This window comes from Euphorbia lathyris, chromosome 2 (assembly GCF_963576675.1).
Source record: "Euphorbia lathyris chromosome 2, ddEupLath1.1, whole genome shotgun sequence".
Lineage (NCBI taxonomy): Eukaryota > Viridiplantae > Streptophyta > Magnoliopsida > Malpighiales > Euphorbiaceae > Euphorbia > Euphorbia lathyris.
Window position 1 is genome coordinate 61,124,534 of NC_088911.1, and position 19,314 is coordinate 61,143,847.

The window sequence follows — 19,314 nt, forward strand, 5'->3', positions numbered from 1 at the left end:
GAGGAGAAGTGGCTTTCCCAGTTTAGGCGGTCTCAACACTGGCGGATTAGACAAGTAACTTCGGACACTCTCCAACGCTTGTTGACACTTATCATTCCAAACGACGGGTTGGTCTTTCCTTAACAACTTAAAGATAGGCTCGCAGATTGCGGTGAGTCTCGCTATGAACCGACTGATATACTGAACTTGCCCCAAAAACCCCCTCACTTCCTTCTCATTTCTCGGCGCTGGCATTTCCTTTATAGAACAGGGCTGTGGCCATTCGCTGGTAGGTTGCCCCGGCATTTTTCAAACCAAATGGCATCACTCTGTAACAGTATATTCCCCACTCTGTTGTGAACGAGGTTTTCGCTTTGTGCTTTTCGGCCATCTGAACTTGTATGTAGCCCATGAAACCATCCACATTTGTGTGTAAGACGCTTGATGCTGCACTGTCGATCAATACATCGATATGAGGCAAGGCGAACTCATCCTTGGGGCATGCCTTGTTAAGATCTCTGTAATCCACGCACATCCTCACTTTGCCATCCTTTTTCGCGATGGGCACTACATTTGCGACCCAAGGGGGATAGTCGATCACTTCGATGAATCCTGCTTCTAACTGCTTCTTCACCTCCTCTCTGATCTTATTTGCCCATTCGGGTCTCATACGTCGGAGCTTCTGCTTTACGGGCCTCGCCTCGGGATATGTTGGAATGCGGTGAGTTACGATTGATTGATCGATTCCAGGCATGTCTTCGTATGTCCAAGCGAATACAATTTCGTATTTTTTAATTATTCTCTCAAATTCTTTTCTCTCTTCAATAGTTAATTCTTGAGCAATTTGTATAAGTTTAGGATTTTCATCCGTACCAAGATTGAAAGTTGACATTTCTATTGTATTGATTTCAAATGTAGGCATGTTATATGAATGAGAATGCATGGAATGATCATGATCAACATCAAGCAAGTAAGCAAAATCAGAATTCATTTCATTGATAGCGTGGGTGATTACATCATCAGACTCAAACAAAGCAGTAATATAATTTTCATCCTCAACATCTTCGGACTTCTCATATACTCTCGAGGTACTAGGCTCAATTTCAGCTCCTGTAGTCGCTTCAATGGTAATGACCTGCTCCTCGGCATTTGAATCCAGCATCATGATCTCCTCGACAAAGCAGCTTGCCTTTCCTTTGCCCCAGTCGGCGATATCATTGAAGATTTCAAACCCTGGCAGAATCTTTCCTTCCGTGCTAGTCCACGACTCGGAGGTTCCCGAATATGGCTTTCCATGCCCCTCGCTTACAAAATGCTTCCTCAAGCCTATTCTTCCTTCTGCACTCATGTTGGATGGACTCCCCTGCTCATATCCCAAACCCCTCCGGGTTTTCTGACTTTTAAAATCCGAAAACTCCGACAACCCTTGATGGTGTGCTCCTAATCCCATTCCCGGGATGAAACCTCCTTTCATCATCTTCACCACATCGGTGGTCATGCTCGACTCGTAAATCCCAGAGACTTGGAATCCGGAGAAGAGTTGAGGCTCAATTCCCAATGCTGCCACCGAGCTCAATTTCTCAGCTCTAATTGTTACTATCTCCTCCCCGAAGGGGAACTTGATCATCTGATGGAGCATGGAGGGCACACCTCCCAACTTGTGGAACCATGGGCATCCCAACAACACAGCAAAAGTTACCGGGATGTCCAATACTGTGAACTCAGTCTCTTCCTCATGCGGCCCTACCTTCAATTTGGCCTTGAAAACTCCTTCAATATGCCTACGGCTGTCATCGTATGCTCTGATCACTGTTTCAGAAGCTGTCAAATCTCCTCTCTCCACTCCCAACTTGGACAAGAGCTTCAAAGGACAAACATTAATGGCCGATCCATCATCGACCATAACACAGCTAGTCTTCTTCCCGTTGATTTCCGCTCGGATATACAATGGCTTATTGTGAGCCTTCCCCTCTTCTGGGAGATCCTCGTCGGTAAATGTGATCTCAGTCTTTTTCCGGGCCATTATTACCCCTACTAGCGCTGCCGACTCAGTGTCGGTGGAAATAACCAAATTCTGCAACTCCTTCATCAGGTTCTCACGATGGTACTTAGAATGGCATAAAACTTCCCAGACCGTAGACTTAGCTTGCGTCTTCTTCAACTGTTCAAGAACTTGGTCATCGGGCTTAGGAGCCGACCCTTCTCCAATCTCAGTCTCTACCATTGGTGCCTTTCCCTCGGCCACACGACCTGATCTCATCATTACCGCAATTTCCGGCTCATCATCCGACTCGTCCCAAATGTTGATAGGGATCTTCCGATTGGCATCCTCCTCATCCGAGGAACTCGCCCAAATGTCTACGACCATTAAATCCATGACGTGAGGAACACTCGGATTCAGGAAAAAGGGATCCGCTGATCCATACAAGGCCCAACCTATCAACTCATCATAGTCACAGAGGGACACCTGGCTCATCCTCCTTGCGGCCAACGGAATAGCGCCTCGTTGTATGCACATAAGCTGCACCTTATCGCTCATTGTCTCATTACACTGCTCATAACGGTGCCTCCACCTCCTAGCATAATCCACAAAATGTTCCTCGGGGAATTGCCTAATCCTGTCCAAATCATCCAGGGATCCCGTCCACGGAATGTACATTTCGTATCTCGCCACAAAGGCATTTCTGAGTGGTACCCAATGACACATCTCTTCCTCCGACAGACCCTGATGCCACAATAAGGCTTCTCCCATCAAGGTTTCCGGAAAATGTTCATGCAACTCACACTGTGGGAATCCAGCGTTATACATATGATCGCGGAATATCCTCGCATGCTCTACAGGATCCCGGTATCCACCATACCTAGGCATTGCTAACACCGCATCAGGTGTTTGGTAAGACGGGGAATCAGGAGTTTGCTCTGCTAGCATCCATACCGTATGTTCCTTGATAAATCTCTTCGTCATAGCTGCCCAATCGGTCTTAACATACATCGGCAGCGACATGTACCACATCAGCGGTTCACCCATCAATGAATTACAAAACAAGCTAGTGATCTCTTCCTCTTTGAAACCCAAGGCTGTCATAGCCGACAAATAGAAGTGAAGGTGCTCCATAGGGTCCTTATTGCCGTTATACTTGCTCACCCTTGGCAATGGACGCTTGATGGGTCCAATCTGCATTGCAAAGTGCTCCGCGGTTCTATCCTCAGCTCCCTGATACTTTTCAAGAAACAAATCCGACAACCGATCCCAATCGTGCTTGCAAGAGTCGGGCAATGAATGGTACCATTGTAAAGGCTCACCTACCAGCGACTGGTGGAACCACTGAGCAATTTCATCTACCCCGAAGGATTCAATAAACATGTCGTGCATATACTCACGCAAGTGCACTTCGGGATCCCTTCCTCCACTGAACAAACCCAAATTTGGCACGATAGTCCGAGATGCCCCTTCACCGGTCTCTTCGGCACTATCCTCGTCATATGGTGCTCCACCATCTGATCCCTCTTCCATTGGTTCTTCCTCTTGTTCCTCACCCAAGAAGGACACATACAAACCATTTCCCACATTGCTTCTTTCGACGGAGTCCAACAACTCCTCTACATCTTCCTCAAAAGATTCCATCACTACAGTTTCCGTCAAACCAACTCCAATCACGCTCACCCTATGATTAGGCAATGGATTGCGCCTAACGGAAGGGTTTGCTGACGAAGGATCAGCTATCTTCTTCTCCTCAATCAAATCTTGGATTTCGTGCTTCAGCCTCTCGCAATTCTCAATCGTATGTCCATAACTGCTGTGGAATTCACAATACCCTCTAGCCTGAATCTGCGGAGTAGGTTGAGCTTTGTTATACGGGGTAAGGGCTTTCAACAACCCCTTCTTCTGCAGACGTTCAAAAACTTTCGCATAGGTCTGATCGAACTTGGCGAACCGCCTCTTTTCGATAGCATTAAGATCAACCACTTTCACTGTCGCAGATTCTGTACTCGCGCTAGGCCCTCCGGCACTATATCCAGACTTCGTCCACTTGGTATAAGCTTTCTTCGGCTCCCCATCGCCTTCGACAGTCAAGGCACAACTATACATCTGATTGAAATCTGTGAACAACATATATCTCAACTCATTCTTAATATACGGCAACGTATTGCCAATCACCATTCGGATCTGATCTTGCTCAAGCGGCTTCTGTTTCATGACCGTGGCCTTAGCCCTCCATCTCTTCACGAAGTCTGAAAGGGATTCCCCAACCTGCTGCTTAGTGCTCTCTAACTCTTTCAAAGTGACTTCCAACATGGTGTTAAAACTATACTGAGCGATGAATGACTTCGCTAACTCCTTCCAATCCTTCTTTGTCACCATTGGCAGCGCATGGAACCATGTGAGGGCAGCCCCCTCCAGGTAAGTGTTAAACAGCCCCAAGACTTGATCCTCGGTCAGGATCGTGTGCTTCATTACCGCAACGTACTGATTCATGTGAGCGGTGGGATCTCCAGTTCCATCGAACTTTTTCATGTCGGGGAGACGAAATTTCAGAGGCAAAGCTGTTGCCGTCAAGCAATTCTTCAAGTTATAGAAATCTTGACTTCCGGAGCTTCCTCCGCGCAAGTCCTGCACTTCCTGTGTGATATGTTGCCTCCACTCCTCTTCCTTAGCTTTCTCCTTCTCTAACTATTTTCGGACATAATCCTGATAATCCTCCTCATTCCCAAAGCGAGGGCCATCGTTCACCTCATTCTCAGCACGCTTACTACCACTCTTGTTGTCCTTCAGTGCTAACTCAGCTAGCTGGGCCAAGATTACGGCCAGCTGGTCGTTGATATTGTTCACAGAATTCTCTAATTCAGCCACCTTCTCGTCGGTTGCAGACATACTGACGGAAGACTGAGTATACTCGGATGAAGATGATTCAGGAGCCACAACTACTGATTCGGAACTGTCTACTCGCACCTGATCAAACTGTCTGATAAGCCGATTACTCTCGCAAAACCACAACCGCTTAATGACGACGTCTGCGCGAACGGTATCCATTAGTATGTATGCATGATTTCATATGCATGATTCGTGGTGTGTGCGTTTATTTACTTACGATTATAAGATAAGAAGAACAAACGTTAGTTCTATTTACATGTATCACAACATCTCTCTTCCACCCTTATTCCTCCACACACTCGTTGGTCCATATCTCTTTCCTAGGATTTTGGTTTGGGGCTCACATTGCGGTCCAGGGGACGCGTGATGCCATCGATTATTGCGGGAAAGTAAATTAACCATCAGACAGTACAGTTCATTTTGATGTATCCATATTCAGTGACTAAGAAATCGACCAAGTTGGATTTGTCCTTTCGGAATAACTCGTCTTTCGTCCTTTCGTGAGACGCATTAATTCGGGTTTTGACTCCCTTTGAGCGCATCTCCATTTTTAGACGTGGTTCGAGTTATTCTTCTAGTCCAATCGTTCGTTATTGTCAATGACTCGTTCCCTTTTGTTCGCGTGGGTTCGTGTCTCGATTTTTGGATTACAACGGGATCTTTTGGATCTATCGAGAGACGTAACCACGTGTTTATTTAGTGATGGAATCACTTTTGGATTTTATTTTAGGGAACGGATTCATCGCGTAACGTGTTTGTTCTTAGCGTCGAGAATTCGTTTGCTCATTTTGCTACGTGAAAAGATGGCGAGTCTTATTTTGAGCGCACGATAATCTTTCGGCTAATTACAACTCTTTGTTCCTCCCAATCAACGGGATATATCGTCTCCGTGTGGTTATAGAAAATCAACGTTTCGTTGAATCGCATGTTTATTCGAAGCGAGGATATCACCGTTTTCCTTCCTTTAGGCGCGAATTTAAGCAAACACGTATATCGGGCCATATTTCTTGCAGTTTTGGTAACGGTCGAAATGATCGAGTCGTTAGTCAAAACCCACAGTCTCGTCCATATGGCGCAATTATATGGTTTGGCTTAATTCGGCTTCGAGATTTTAAACGGGGTATACTCTCGTCCGAGGCACGTATTCAACGATATTGGTTTATTTTCTTTAACTACTCGCGGGATTAACATATATCGTAGATTCAGAATGATTTTGGTCGATTAGTTCATTTTTCTTTTCTTTATTTTCTTAGTCATCTGTACGGGCACATCCATTTCTCTTAAGAACGACACGAGGCATAACGTAAAAGCTCGTCTTTCATTCGGAAGGGACGGGCTAATTGTGCGAAACTTTTCACGTTACGACAGGGTCGTTCGAAACAGAAATGTTCTTCGTTTTCGTTTCGTCATGATCTCGTTTTATCCTAACTTATTTAAAGAATGTGAATAACGGCTACCGTTAATATAGTCTTTTGTATCGAAATGTAACTATCCTTAACACCGAACCGATTCATACTAATACGTGCTTACGTCATAACGTATTTCCTGAACACGTGCCTTCGTCGGGACACCGAAAGGGACAAGGCGGGTCGCACATGTTCATTCATATGAGATGACTAAGTCGTCTTTAGTTCAAATCATTTCGATGTTTTAGGGTAATTAGTATGTCGATTCATGAGTATATATTAACGCATCGTCTCATTTTCTTTACATAGTTTAGGATTAGACACGTATCATGGCGGTTTGAAAACACGAACTGATTCATTTATCACATCAAAAATAGTAACGGGTAATCCTATGGAAACTTCTAAGGCTACTATATGCTGACACGGCTGACTGCGGGACCTCACAGGACCGCACAGATTCGCCCCTAACGAATGGATGGGGACCCTCTGGCACCTTACTGTAAGGGGGAACTTACGCTATCCTCTTTCGAGCGACGAATGGACTCTCGCTAGAGGTTTCACGGAAATTACCCAAAGGGTTTGCAATAATGCTCGTGAATGCATACGAAAAGAAGTAAAACGATCCGTCCCCGTTAAGGGCTTAGTGCATGCCTTCCGGAATCAAATTTCTCGCTTCCCCAGCAGAGTCGCCACTTGTTAGACGAGGTGCCGCGGCCTAATCTCCCGGGCGGACCGGGGGGTGGACAACCTCATGGCGACGTAAGCGGTGATTGGCGCCGAAAGCAACCAATCGTGGAATCAAGCTGCTCGGCAGGACTAGAGCTCGGAGATATGGAAGAGTCGCCACCCACGAATGGGAAAATGAACACTGATCCCTTGCGGGAGACCGGTGTGGGTTCGGGAAACTTAGGTACGAGCCGAGAAGGCTAGCTCCTTTCCGGAGAAAGGCTACTAGGCACCCCGACATCGCCCGGTTATGAACCACCGGCCTCCTACTCAGCATGTTAGGCAATAACGGACTAATCGTATACTTCTTTAAGTTTAAAATTCATTTGAAACCCTTTTCTTTCTCTTTTTGGAAACCATTTTGAGCATATGATATTGAAAAGCCACATCAGTAAAGAATCACCCATTTATGTTTATACATACACAGAGAGGGGGAAGAAAGAAGTGATTTATTTACAACCGTATTTAAATGTTATGTTGTGTGTCTATTCTACATTAACTTATTTCCCCAAAACGATGTTTATTACATGGTTCGCACCTTAATCGCCGTTGGAACGATTTAGGTGCGTTTTAAAACCCCGTTTGATGAAGCTTACCCGAGTCGCCGTTGGAACGACTCGAGTAATTGAAAACGTTAAAGTAAAAGCCTTTTAATAAGAAAACGTGGTTAAACATACAAGTCAATTTTATTTTGTACAAATTCATTAAGAAAGCGATTCAAAATCTCCATTATTAACAAAGAAAACGATTTTGATTACAATGTTCGCTTAATCCGTCGTTGGAACGGACTAAGGTTTTAAAACGTGGTGTTTTGAAGACGATTTGAAATATCAACCAAAATGACTCTATTTATCTACATTAGAGATTTAAGAAAGCTCATTAGCTTAAATAATTTAATTGAAAACTCTCTTTTTGTGACTTATTTTTCCCACTTATTTAATGGACTCTCCAACTATTATAATTACATCAATAAACACATTTAGGCCCAAAAATTAATTTTCCCAGTGAAGCCCATTTGAAACATGGACTTATAAATGACCAAAAGAAATAAAGAAAATAATATAGATATATATTTACACATTTTAGCCCAAAAGATATAAAATAAGAGTAAAAGAAAATATACTATCTAATACATATATAAGAAAGAATAATGAAAATAATATATTTATACTTTAAACATAAGAAAATAGTGAATGAAATTCATAAATAGGAAAATAGCTTTTATCACTCAAAATAATTTTATTTAACAATAATTAAGATAACCCCAAATATACCCCAAAACTATATATATATACATAACTAGTATAATCCTAATGTTAAAAAGACTATATATTCATCCCCCAATATCTACTAATTATTTCCCAAAATGCCCAAGTAAATAACATTTAAAATAAAATTTAATGTAATTTAAATGAATAATAATAAAAAAGAAAGTAATATGTACATATACAAAAATTAGAATAAAAATGGAATAGCAATCTCCTAAAATAATTATATATGTTAAAGTCTTAAAACAATTTGAAAAGAATATATTACATAATTATATATATATATATACTAAGGATTAAAAGTCTAAAAGTTAAGAAAAAGGGACTGAAATGGCATTTTTTACATTTTGGCAGATTTACCGACGGAAAATCCGTCGGTAAACAGCATTTAGTGACAGAATTGACAAATTACAGCAGCACTCCAATATTTTCCAGATTTATTCAAAAGCTTTAAATTAAATCTAATTCAATCGTTTTGGACTTCCGAACTACCAAAGATGGATCGTAGTCGAACTCGGAAGTTCCTAAAACGATGTTTTTATTTTAAAATGTTATTTGGAAACCTCTTTTAAATAAAAAAACTTATAATTACAACATTTTCGATACCCGAACTACCTTTTTATCGGATCACGGTTCGTATTGGGATATCCAAAACGAGGTTTTTATTTTAAAACAAAACCGAATTTTATTTAACACGAAACGAAAATTAAATAAATACGTTAATTAAATAAAACGTGACAAAATAAATAAATAACTAAAGGAATAAAAACTATAGCATTAAAAACAAATAAATAGAAGGAGAGAATAAATTAAATAAAATAAAGAGTCTAGTCCTCGGATAATACCTTTAATTCGGTATCTGACAGTCGAAGCCGATTGATTCCACGAACCGCGAGCTCCCGTTTTTTATGAAAAATTTAGTAAAAATTGAACTTAGGAAATTTAGAGATTTTCAATTTTAGGAAAAAAAATGTTTTTTCCCAAAAAATCCACTTCCTCTCTCTAGAAAAATATCTAGTGTGAGAAAGCTCTCCCAAAAATCCTCTCCAAAAATCCCCTTTTTCACCTTGGGATCCGTGCCCTTATATAGGGAAACGGATCCCGGAACAATGGGCGACGCCCAAAAAAAATTGGGCGTCGCCCATTGTGGTTGGGCGCCCGCGCCCAACCCTCGTCGGGCGTCCGCCCGACGCGTTGGGCGTTCGCCCGACGCGGTTGGGTGCCCGCCCGGCGACCCTCGGGGCGTGCCCCGCGCCGTCGGACGCATGCACTCCGTGGCCGTCGAGCGCGCGTTCCGCGCAGCTAGACGCTCGCACGTCGCGACCGTCGAACGCGCGCCCCGCGCTGCCAGGCACGTGTGCTCAACGGCCCACGAGGGCACGCACCGCCAGCGGTCCCAGGCATTGCTCGGGTGTCGAGAGCGTGCCACTCGCGGTGCGTTCGACGGACGCCGCGCGCACGTCTCGAGCCGTCAAGCGGGCGTTCGACCATCGTCGTCCGCGTGCGGGATTCCGTTGTGTGCCCGCGTCGTGCCGTTAATTTTCCTCAGCTTATTATTCTTTATATATTTTTCAAAACTTCCGGAATCAATCGCTTCGACCGCCTTGTTTCAGGTTTTCGTCATAGGTCCTCCGACTCGGTGTCTACACCTGGCTTTCTGGGTTTACCCAGAATTTGGGTTTGGGTTCTTCCTTCTCTGCGGAGCTCTGGGGCATTCTCTCTGGGATCCAGCTGGCGATTATGCTGGGTGTTAAGAGGCTTTCTGTGGAGTCAGATAACTTGGAGGCCATCAATATGATTTTGGGTAGTCATGCCATGGGTCTTCATAGCCGCAACCTTATTAAAGCTATTAAGAGGCTTAGCCCCTCATTTGATATCCTTGAGTTCAGTCATATTTTCCGGGAGCAGAACCGTGTTGCAGATCAGTTGGCGGCGGCAGGTCATGAGGGGGTGTTAGGTGTTTCTACCCTTACCGTTCCCCCTATCGCTCTTTCTCCTCTTCTTTTAGAGGATAGGATTAGGGTTAGCTTTCCTAGGCTAATCCCGGTGTAGTTGCTTGTTTTGCTTTGCTTTCCTTTCCCTTTCTACCAAAAAAAAAAGTTAGGAGTTTCAATTAGATTAAAATACTCTTATTATTATCCAATAAGGTTATTATTATTATCCTTAATATATTAGATATATAATGAGATAATAATTAGGAATTCTATTCCGAATTGAATTCCTATTCAGTAACCTAATTCTATCTAACTAGGGATTAGATACAAGAGATTATAAATACCCCCCTAGTGATTTTCGAAATCCCCACTAGTGCAAACCCTAGAGAGATTTCCGAAATCCCCTATAGTGCAAGAGAGAGAAAATTTCGACACCCCAGTTCGAGGACGAGATTTTCTACGGCTTCCTTCCGATCAATTGATTTCATCTATTTCTTTTATCCTTGATCTTGTGTTGATTAATTAGAGGCAATCTACTTTGGTTGCTATTCAACGGTTGATTCTAAATTAATCTTCCCATGTTTTATTTCGTGTTTTGGGAACTCGAAGAAGAAAAACAAACAAAAGGGAGAAATTCGTTTTACTACTACTACATCAGGTCAGTTCACGATTTCGCGGATTTCCGGAGATTGAACCGTCGGATCGTCGCGATTTTTGGACATGAACTTGTAGACATATTCTTCCATGTTTCCATCGAAGGGATTGTCGTTCGGAGGTCTAGAAGGTCTGTTTCGGATAGGGGCAGATTGGTAGACAGTTTCTATCTCTTTTGAAGTTGTGGGCACTTCGTTTGCAACGGTAGATATAACTTCTAAAAGGTATTTCTTCTTATCCTTCTTTATATGAAATAACGGTTAACGGATCTTGTGGTTAAATGGAAATAGGTTAAATTTTTTATATTTCCGCTGCTATACCTTAGCCTAATTTCCAACATTTTACAGGCACGGATCCCCAACAGGTGTTGGGCGCACGCCCACCATTGGGCATCCGCCCAACAGCCGTTGGGCGCATGCCCAGCGTTGGACATCCGCCCAACGTCCGTCGGGGGCGTCCGCCCAATGGCCGTTGGGCGACATCCACGGCCATTGGGCGTGCGCCCAACGCCCGTCGGGGGCGTCCACCCCGAAATCGTTGGGCATGCGCCCAGTGCACCGGGCGTTACGCCCGGCGTCCGTGGGGCGATGCCCAACTTGTCGGGCACCGCGTCTGCTGTCCGTTGGGTGGCGCCCAACTTGCTGGGTGTCGCGTCCTCCGTCCATTGGGCGACGTCCGATCTTCGGGACTCTTCCGCTGATATATATAAAAAAACGATGAAATTACGTGACGACTTTCAACACGTCATCCGGGAGATACCGAGTTTGCTAGTAGGACTCGCAAGCGCCGGTTCTCCGCGATTTTTCCCGATTTTATTATTTTGATTTAAATTTTCAAATTAGTAGAATCAACCGTTTCAACTGTTCATCGTGGGGTTTTCATCACAGGTCCTCCGACTCAGTGTCTACAGCTGCCTTCTTATTACTCTAGGGGAATGTTTACGGTTCTTCTATTCACAGTCATCGCACTCATTCCGTTATACAAATGATTGAATGTAATTTGGAGAAATTAATTCAATGACTGTATACGACTAGTAGTAATAAGAACATATTGGGTCACACATGAGACTTAGAACGGGATGACGAGATGGTAATTATAGAGTGGAGTAATTAAATCAGCCAAAATTTATAGGTGTATATATTAAGTAGGAATAATTGATTTATTTAGATAATTGTAATTGGATTATAATTATAGTTAAATCAATTATAGGATAAAGTTTAATTAGAATTATAATGAGATTAAATCTCTAATTAATATTATCCTAACCTAAAGATAAGTTATCTAATTTTGATTAGAGATCTTGTTTATATTTATATGGGATATAGATATAGATAAATATGATATAACTTAACCTACCTATCTAATAGATAATCCTAATTAGAATGAGATTCTAATTAAGTGTTTTAATATAATCCTAATAGGGTTTGGAATTAAAATTAAACTATATATACATATACTATGATTTTCGGCCAAAACACATCCAAGAAGAAGAAATACTCCCGACTCTATTCGACTAATTATCATCTTCGTTTTCTCTATTTGATCTCGTGTTGATTCCTTTAGAGGTAATCTATTTTCATCGATATTCAATGGTTGATTACGAATATCGTATTATACTTGTTTGTTTTTGTGTGCTTGGAAAGACGACTGATTTTCGTATGAGCACATCTCTAGCAACGGTAGATAGTTCTTCATAAAGGTACATGCTTTTATCCCTCTTTGATATGAAATAACGATTAACAGATCATTGATTAAAGGAAATAGGTAAAAAAAATTATATTTTCGTTGCGCTCCGTTTGCCTATTTTCTTACATTGGTATCAGAGCGAGCATTAATCTGTTATTTCGTATATGAAAGAATTAAAATGTAAAAACGAGATTTAATGATTTTATGGTTAGATTAATTGATAAATATGATTTAATTAATTAAAGTAAAAGATTAAAGTTGGGATTTTAAAATATATATGCAAATCGGGAAAATAAGGAAACAGGACTATTGTCGTGAGACATCGGTCCCGCAGCTTTTGGAGGTTGCTGTCTTGCGACAACAGCTCTGGCCGAGCCGTGTAAAACGGCTCAACCACGTTTCCCCCTGTCCGTTTAAAATTTTAAAATAGTTTTAAAATGATATTTTGCATATTTTTCAAAAATTAAAATATCGGTACGGGTTTAATTAGTTTACAAACAGATTATTTAAAAGTTTTAATTTAAATTGATACAGTTAGATGAAAAACGTTAAATAAATTTGTGGAATAATTGAATATAACTAATTAATATGTATAGTTATGTTTTATTTCTAATAGAATTATATTTGATATATCTTATTAGAGTAAAATATAAAAGGATACAAAATTAATTAGTTGAATGTCTAAATTGAGAATAAAATTAATTTAAGGGTTAATTTGACTAAAATATTGCATAAATAGTTTATGTAATCAACTAATTAAATTTAATTAATTGAGTTTTGGGATGTTTGCCGTCACGGACATTATTAGACCCCTCTATAATTGTTATTTAGTCTTTTGCTATTTTTGGAAAATAGGATCTGCGTTATTTACTCTCTATTGTAATTCACTTCTCATCTAAATCCCTTCAAATTAGTTGAAGTATTCTAAAACTAGTACATAAATTAATATTGTTGTAAATCAAGGCGTCAAGGAAAAGACGGAGGACCTGAAGGATAAATATGTAATAGTTAGTATTTACCATAGGGTTGACATTTTATTCTGTTTCTGGCTCAACGGAATAATTTAGGTAATATGTCGATGACCGTCAATGTTGAATGTATGGTCTGATGTATGCTAAAGCAAATCAAGACTAGATTAGATTATGAGACTTAAAATAAATCTCTCACTAAGCAAAAGTTAAGTCAATAAATAAGTTATAAATCAATTGCCTCCCTAATATTATAATTCAGCCGATAGTATTTGAGACCTTTGGGTTGTTGAGTTGCTCAAACTCGGGGTCTTATCGATAACACCTGGATTATTGAAAATTGTTTTGACGAATATATAAGGTTAAGACTTAAACTAGCCTAGAATAATTGGATGAGTCACTCATGTTGTTCGAAGCTGGTAGGCAATATGGTTGGGATTAATATTAAAACATATTAGTTACTAATGTGGTTAGTAACCCAACAACCTATGAATCATATAATAGATGTGATTGATTACATGAATATACCTATCGAATGAAGCTAACTTGTTGAGTTGCTCAATGTGAAATTTCACTAGATATGTGTTGAAACACTTTTCCACATGATTTTGATTTGACAAAATTATTTAAGTTAATCTCATGATTAAGACAATTAAATTTAAGTGCTTTGATTTAATTGTACTAATGTGTTTGTTCAATGTTGAGTATATTAATAAATGAGAACAGAAATAAAAAGTAAGACAGAACGAAGTCAGCATGAGCCACAAAAGCTGAGTAGAACACAACTCAGCATCATAGAAGAAAAGTCTTCTTCAGAACAAAACGCTTGAAGACGAAGCTGACCGAAGAAGCTGAGTAGAACTTAACTCAGCCCCGTCAGAAGAGATCTTAAAAGGCAACGTCAATTAAGTCAAGCTGAGTGTTCATCAGGTCAGCACCAATGATCTGTTAACTAGAAGACAAAGCCCGACAAAGGTCTCCACCAATTCAGAAGCCTCGGAATTACGCCAAGAGACCTTTTCGAGATGCATGGATCAACTGGCGTTTTGCAAGAAGACAAACCTGGCGCTAGAAGACAAAACCTGGCACAAGAAGACGAAACTGGCAAGCCTATCGACTGCTAATTTCAAATGACAGGATTGGCCTACAAACCTGAATGATGACCAATGAATGACGCAAGAAGACCGTTTGAATTCAACGGACATGTCCAAATTCAAATGATTGAAGCTTCAGATTTTACTATAAAAGGACAAGTTCATCACTTGGATCCTTTGCCGAAATACAAGAAAGCACAGACAGAAAAGCAAATCTTCACAAGAGTGAAAATCCAAAATAGAAGCTGTCTAAATAGAAAAAGTAAGTTCTTACACCCAAATCCAATCTCTGTGTAAAAGTCTAGAGTGAATTTGTATTCATCTAAAGTGTTATTCGTTTGAGAGAACGAATTTTGTATCAATTGTAAAGGTTGAGAGAGTGAAGCTGAGTACTCAGTTTTAGTACTCAGCGGTAGAGAAAATCTGAGTGTTCGGTCATAGCGCTCAGTAGGGTTGAGTAGACGAATAGAGGACGGTACTCTTGCATACTCAATCGCTTTGTAAACGGTTTATGCTATACCTTTAAAGAGCTCAGTAGTGGATTGAAAAAGCCCGAAAGGACTCTGGGGACTGGACGTAGGCGGTGAGGCCGAACCAGGATAAGACTACTGAGTAATCTCTAACCCTTCTCTTTATATATATATGTATGTGTTGTTTGCTTAAATTACTCAGTATATAATTTGTATAAGCCGACGCTGAGTAATCAGAGTGTTGAGTTGGAAGCTGACCTTAAGCATTACTTCCCAACTCACAAGTGAAACAGTTCAATTCAGCCTCTGACTAAAGCTGTCTTACATTACGCTCAGTCTTGCTGACCAAAACTGAGTGAAGTTATTTAAAGAATCAATTAAGTCAGCATAATTAAGCGAAAAAGTTACATTAGTTCCTAACCCCCTCCTTGGAACTAATCATATTACATTACACGGGACCAACAATATGATCCTAGCCCACTAAAGAGTTTGTGAAATTCTTCGAGTTAACAAAGAGGGTTATTAATTTTGGCAAAATAGTGGGAGCAATTTAAACAACTAAAGTCTTATATTTAAATTGAATATGTTAAAGCAAATGAATAACATCCGTCACTCTTTCTCACTCTCATGTTATAAAAGTAATACTCATAAATCATGTCTAAAATGGATATGCATAACATAATTACCTATAACAAATTGAATGGTTCAAACTTCACCGACTGGTTTCGTAATCTCAAAATCGTTTTGAAATTCGAAAAGACTGGGTATATACTAGATACACTGATACCCACCTCTCCAGCCGACGATGCACCCATTGAAGAGATTGATGTTTATCAGAAGCATCAGTCTGATAATGATCATGCGAGATGCATCATACTTGCGGATGTGACACTAGAGCTACGAAGGCAACCTGAGAACATGGATGCCTATTCTATGATTGCACACTTGAAGGAGTTGTTTGAGAAGCAGACTCGATGCGAACGCTATGAGATAGGGAAGTTGTTGTTTCGCTCTAAGATGCATGAAGGCTCTTCTGTTGCGACACATTATGTTAAGATGATTGGTTTTATTACCAAGCTTTCTAGCATTGGATTTGTGATGGACCATGAGTTAAGTGCCGACTTAATTCTAAAGTCCCTCCCAAAGAGTTATTCATATTTCATCATGAACTATCAGATGAATGACTTATAGAACTCTCTTAAAGAGCTCTTGAACATGCTCAAATCTGTTGAGCCCAATCTGAAAAAAGACAAGATAGTGCATGCGCTTGTTATTGAGGGATCTCACAAAAGAAAAGGGAAGTTCCCCAATTATAGAGATCCCAAGAAGAACAAAGGCATAAAGCCAAGTCAAGCAAAATGAAAGCAAGTAAAAAAGCCCAAAGGGGAATGCCACGTATATGGTAAAGATGTGCACTAGAAGAGGAACTGCTAGGAGTACCTAGGTTCTCTCAATAAGGGAAAGGACGATGCTTCAACATCTGGTATGTTCTATATTAAAATTAATTCAATTTCATAGTCTAAGTCTTAGGTATTAGATACCAGATATGGATCTCATATTTGTACAAATATGCAGGGACTAAGACAGACTATGGACTTGAAGAAAGAAGACGTAAACTTGCGAGTTGAAAATGGAGCAAGAGTTGTTGCACTCGCAGTTGGAGATTATGTCTTAGCATTACCATCTGGACTTGTAATATAATTAAGAAATTATTTATACGTTCCTAAGGTGTCTAGAAACATTATTTCTGTTAGTTGTCTTGTAGATGATGGTTTTACTGTTTCATTAAAGAAATCAAGTTGTTATTTCTATAGAAATGAGATTTTCTATTTTTCAGGAATATCATTAAATGGCATTTATGTATTGAATGATAAAGTTTCTATTTTCACAATCGATACCAAAAGACATAAGATAGATAATTCAACTTACTTGTGGCATTATCGTCTAGGCCATATAAACAAGAGACGCATGCTTAAGTTACATCAAGATGGACTTATAGACTCGATTGATTGTGAATCAATAGGAACATGTGAATCATATTTAGAAGGAAAGATGAGAAAGACACCTTTTAGCAATAAAGGAGAACGTGCATCAGACACTCTAGGATTAATACATTCAAATGTATGTGGTTCTATGTCAGTCCAAGAAAAAGGAGGATTCAGATACTTCATTAGCTTTATAGATTATCATACTAGATATGGTTATATCTATTTGATGAAGCATAAGCCAGAAGCTTTTGAGAAATTCAGATGTTTCAAGAATGAAGTAGAAAATCAAACAGGAAAGACTATTAAAATACTTCGATCAAATCAAGGTGAAGAATATCTTTCAGATGATTTTATGAATTATCTAAATGAATGTGAAATACGCTCATAATGGACACCTCCATATACACCATAACACAACGGTGTATCAGAAAGGAGAAATCATACCCTATTGGACATGGTACGATCCATGATGAGCACTGCCTCTCTTCCCAAAACATTATGGGGGTATGTCTTAGAAACAACTCGTTTTACACTAAATCGAGTACCCACCAAATCCGCCAGTTCTACTCCATTCGAACTGTTCGTTGGAAAGAAACATATGTTCTCATTTATGAGAATTTGGGGTTGTTTAGCATTTGTTAAACGCATAGCATCAAATAAGTTAGATCCTAAATTTTGATAAATGTTTCTTCATTGGATACCCAAAGGAAACTACAGGGTATTACTTTTATCATCCAGATGATCAGAAAATAATAGTATCAAAACACGTCGTGTTTCTAGAGAAAAAGTTTCTAGAAAAAACACTAACGGGAAGCGTGATTGAACTTGAGGAAGTTCAAGAAGAAACGCCAACTGAAACAATGGAAGAGATGGTGGAACCCGAGCCTTCCTTATTAGATGAGACACAAGTGCCATTACCCACTCGTAGGTCTCAAAGAGTTCGTGAAAAAGGTATGGTTTTCTAGTGGGAGACGATAAAAAGGTTCCCGTGTTAGACGACGAACCTGAAACCTACAAAGAGGCTTTTATCAGTCTAGATTACAGAGCATGGCTTGAAGCCATGGATTCTGAAATGGACTCCATGTATACTAACCACGTGTGTGTTGAAACACCTTTCCACATGATTTTGATTTGACAAAATTATTTAAGTATATAATTAAAAAATATTCTAAACACACTAAGTTTAAATGCTTTGATTTATTACACTAATGTGTTTGTTCAATGTTGAGCTAAATCGTTTATAAGACATAAAGACTAAAAGGCTAAAGGCCCAAAGGAAAGTCAAAGGCCCAAGACAACTCGGCCCGTGTAAACAAAACGCTGTCGTTGTGAACAAAACGCAGCTCAGCATGAAGAAGGATCTGGAAGACCTTCTTTATCTACTTCGGAACGAAGCTGCTGAGTTGGACGACAAAGAGTACAAGACAGCAGCTGAGCAAGGAACAACTTCAAGACAAAGTACTTCTACTTTGGGTAAGGTTTAGAAGACACAGAAAACTGTCTGGAAGACTTTGCCATAAAAGGAGAAACATTCTGCCTGTCTAAAAGCTGCTCAGCACTGACGAAGACAGAAGATACAATAATCTGATTGGCCAACGACACTGAGCGTGTACTGAGTGACAACGACATCAAACCGTTTCCCTCCAACGGTTATTTCAAAATTTGAAATAACCGATACCTCAAGTGTCACTATAAATAGGCCTTTCAGTTGCTTCATTCTATGCAGATCTTCACCAAGCCATTACGCTAACCAAATTTCTACTTGAAGAATCTGTGTGAAAAAGCAAAGCAAATACTTACACCAATTTCCATATTACTGTGTAAAAGTCTAGAGTGATTATCCAATCATCTAAAGTGTCTTAGCAATTGTTGTTTAGGACAAACTTATTATCATTTCTAGAATTAGAAAGGAGAGGCTGAGTACTCGGTTATAGTACTCAGCAATAGAATAGGAGTGAGTAGAGGTATAGAGGAAGGTACTCTTGTTATACTCAGCTTCTTGTTGTAAAAGGTTTGAGGCTCTACCGTTAAAGAGCTCAGTAGAGAATTCGAAAGCTCGGAACGTGTTCCGGGGACAAGACATAGGCATAGAGGCCGAACCTAGATAAATCTGCTGAGTAACATCGTTCTAACCTTAAACTCCTTTAATATATATATTGCTTGCTTAAACAAAACTGACCAAGTAAAGAGGTCACGCTGAGTTGTGTGCATTGAGTATCTGAGTTCAGGAATAGACTCAAGTGCTATCTCCTGACTCAAAGAAAGAAG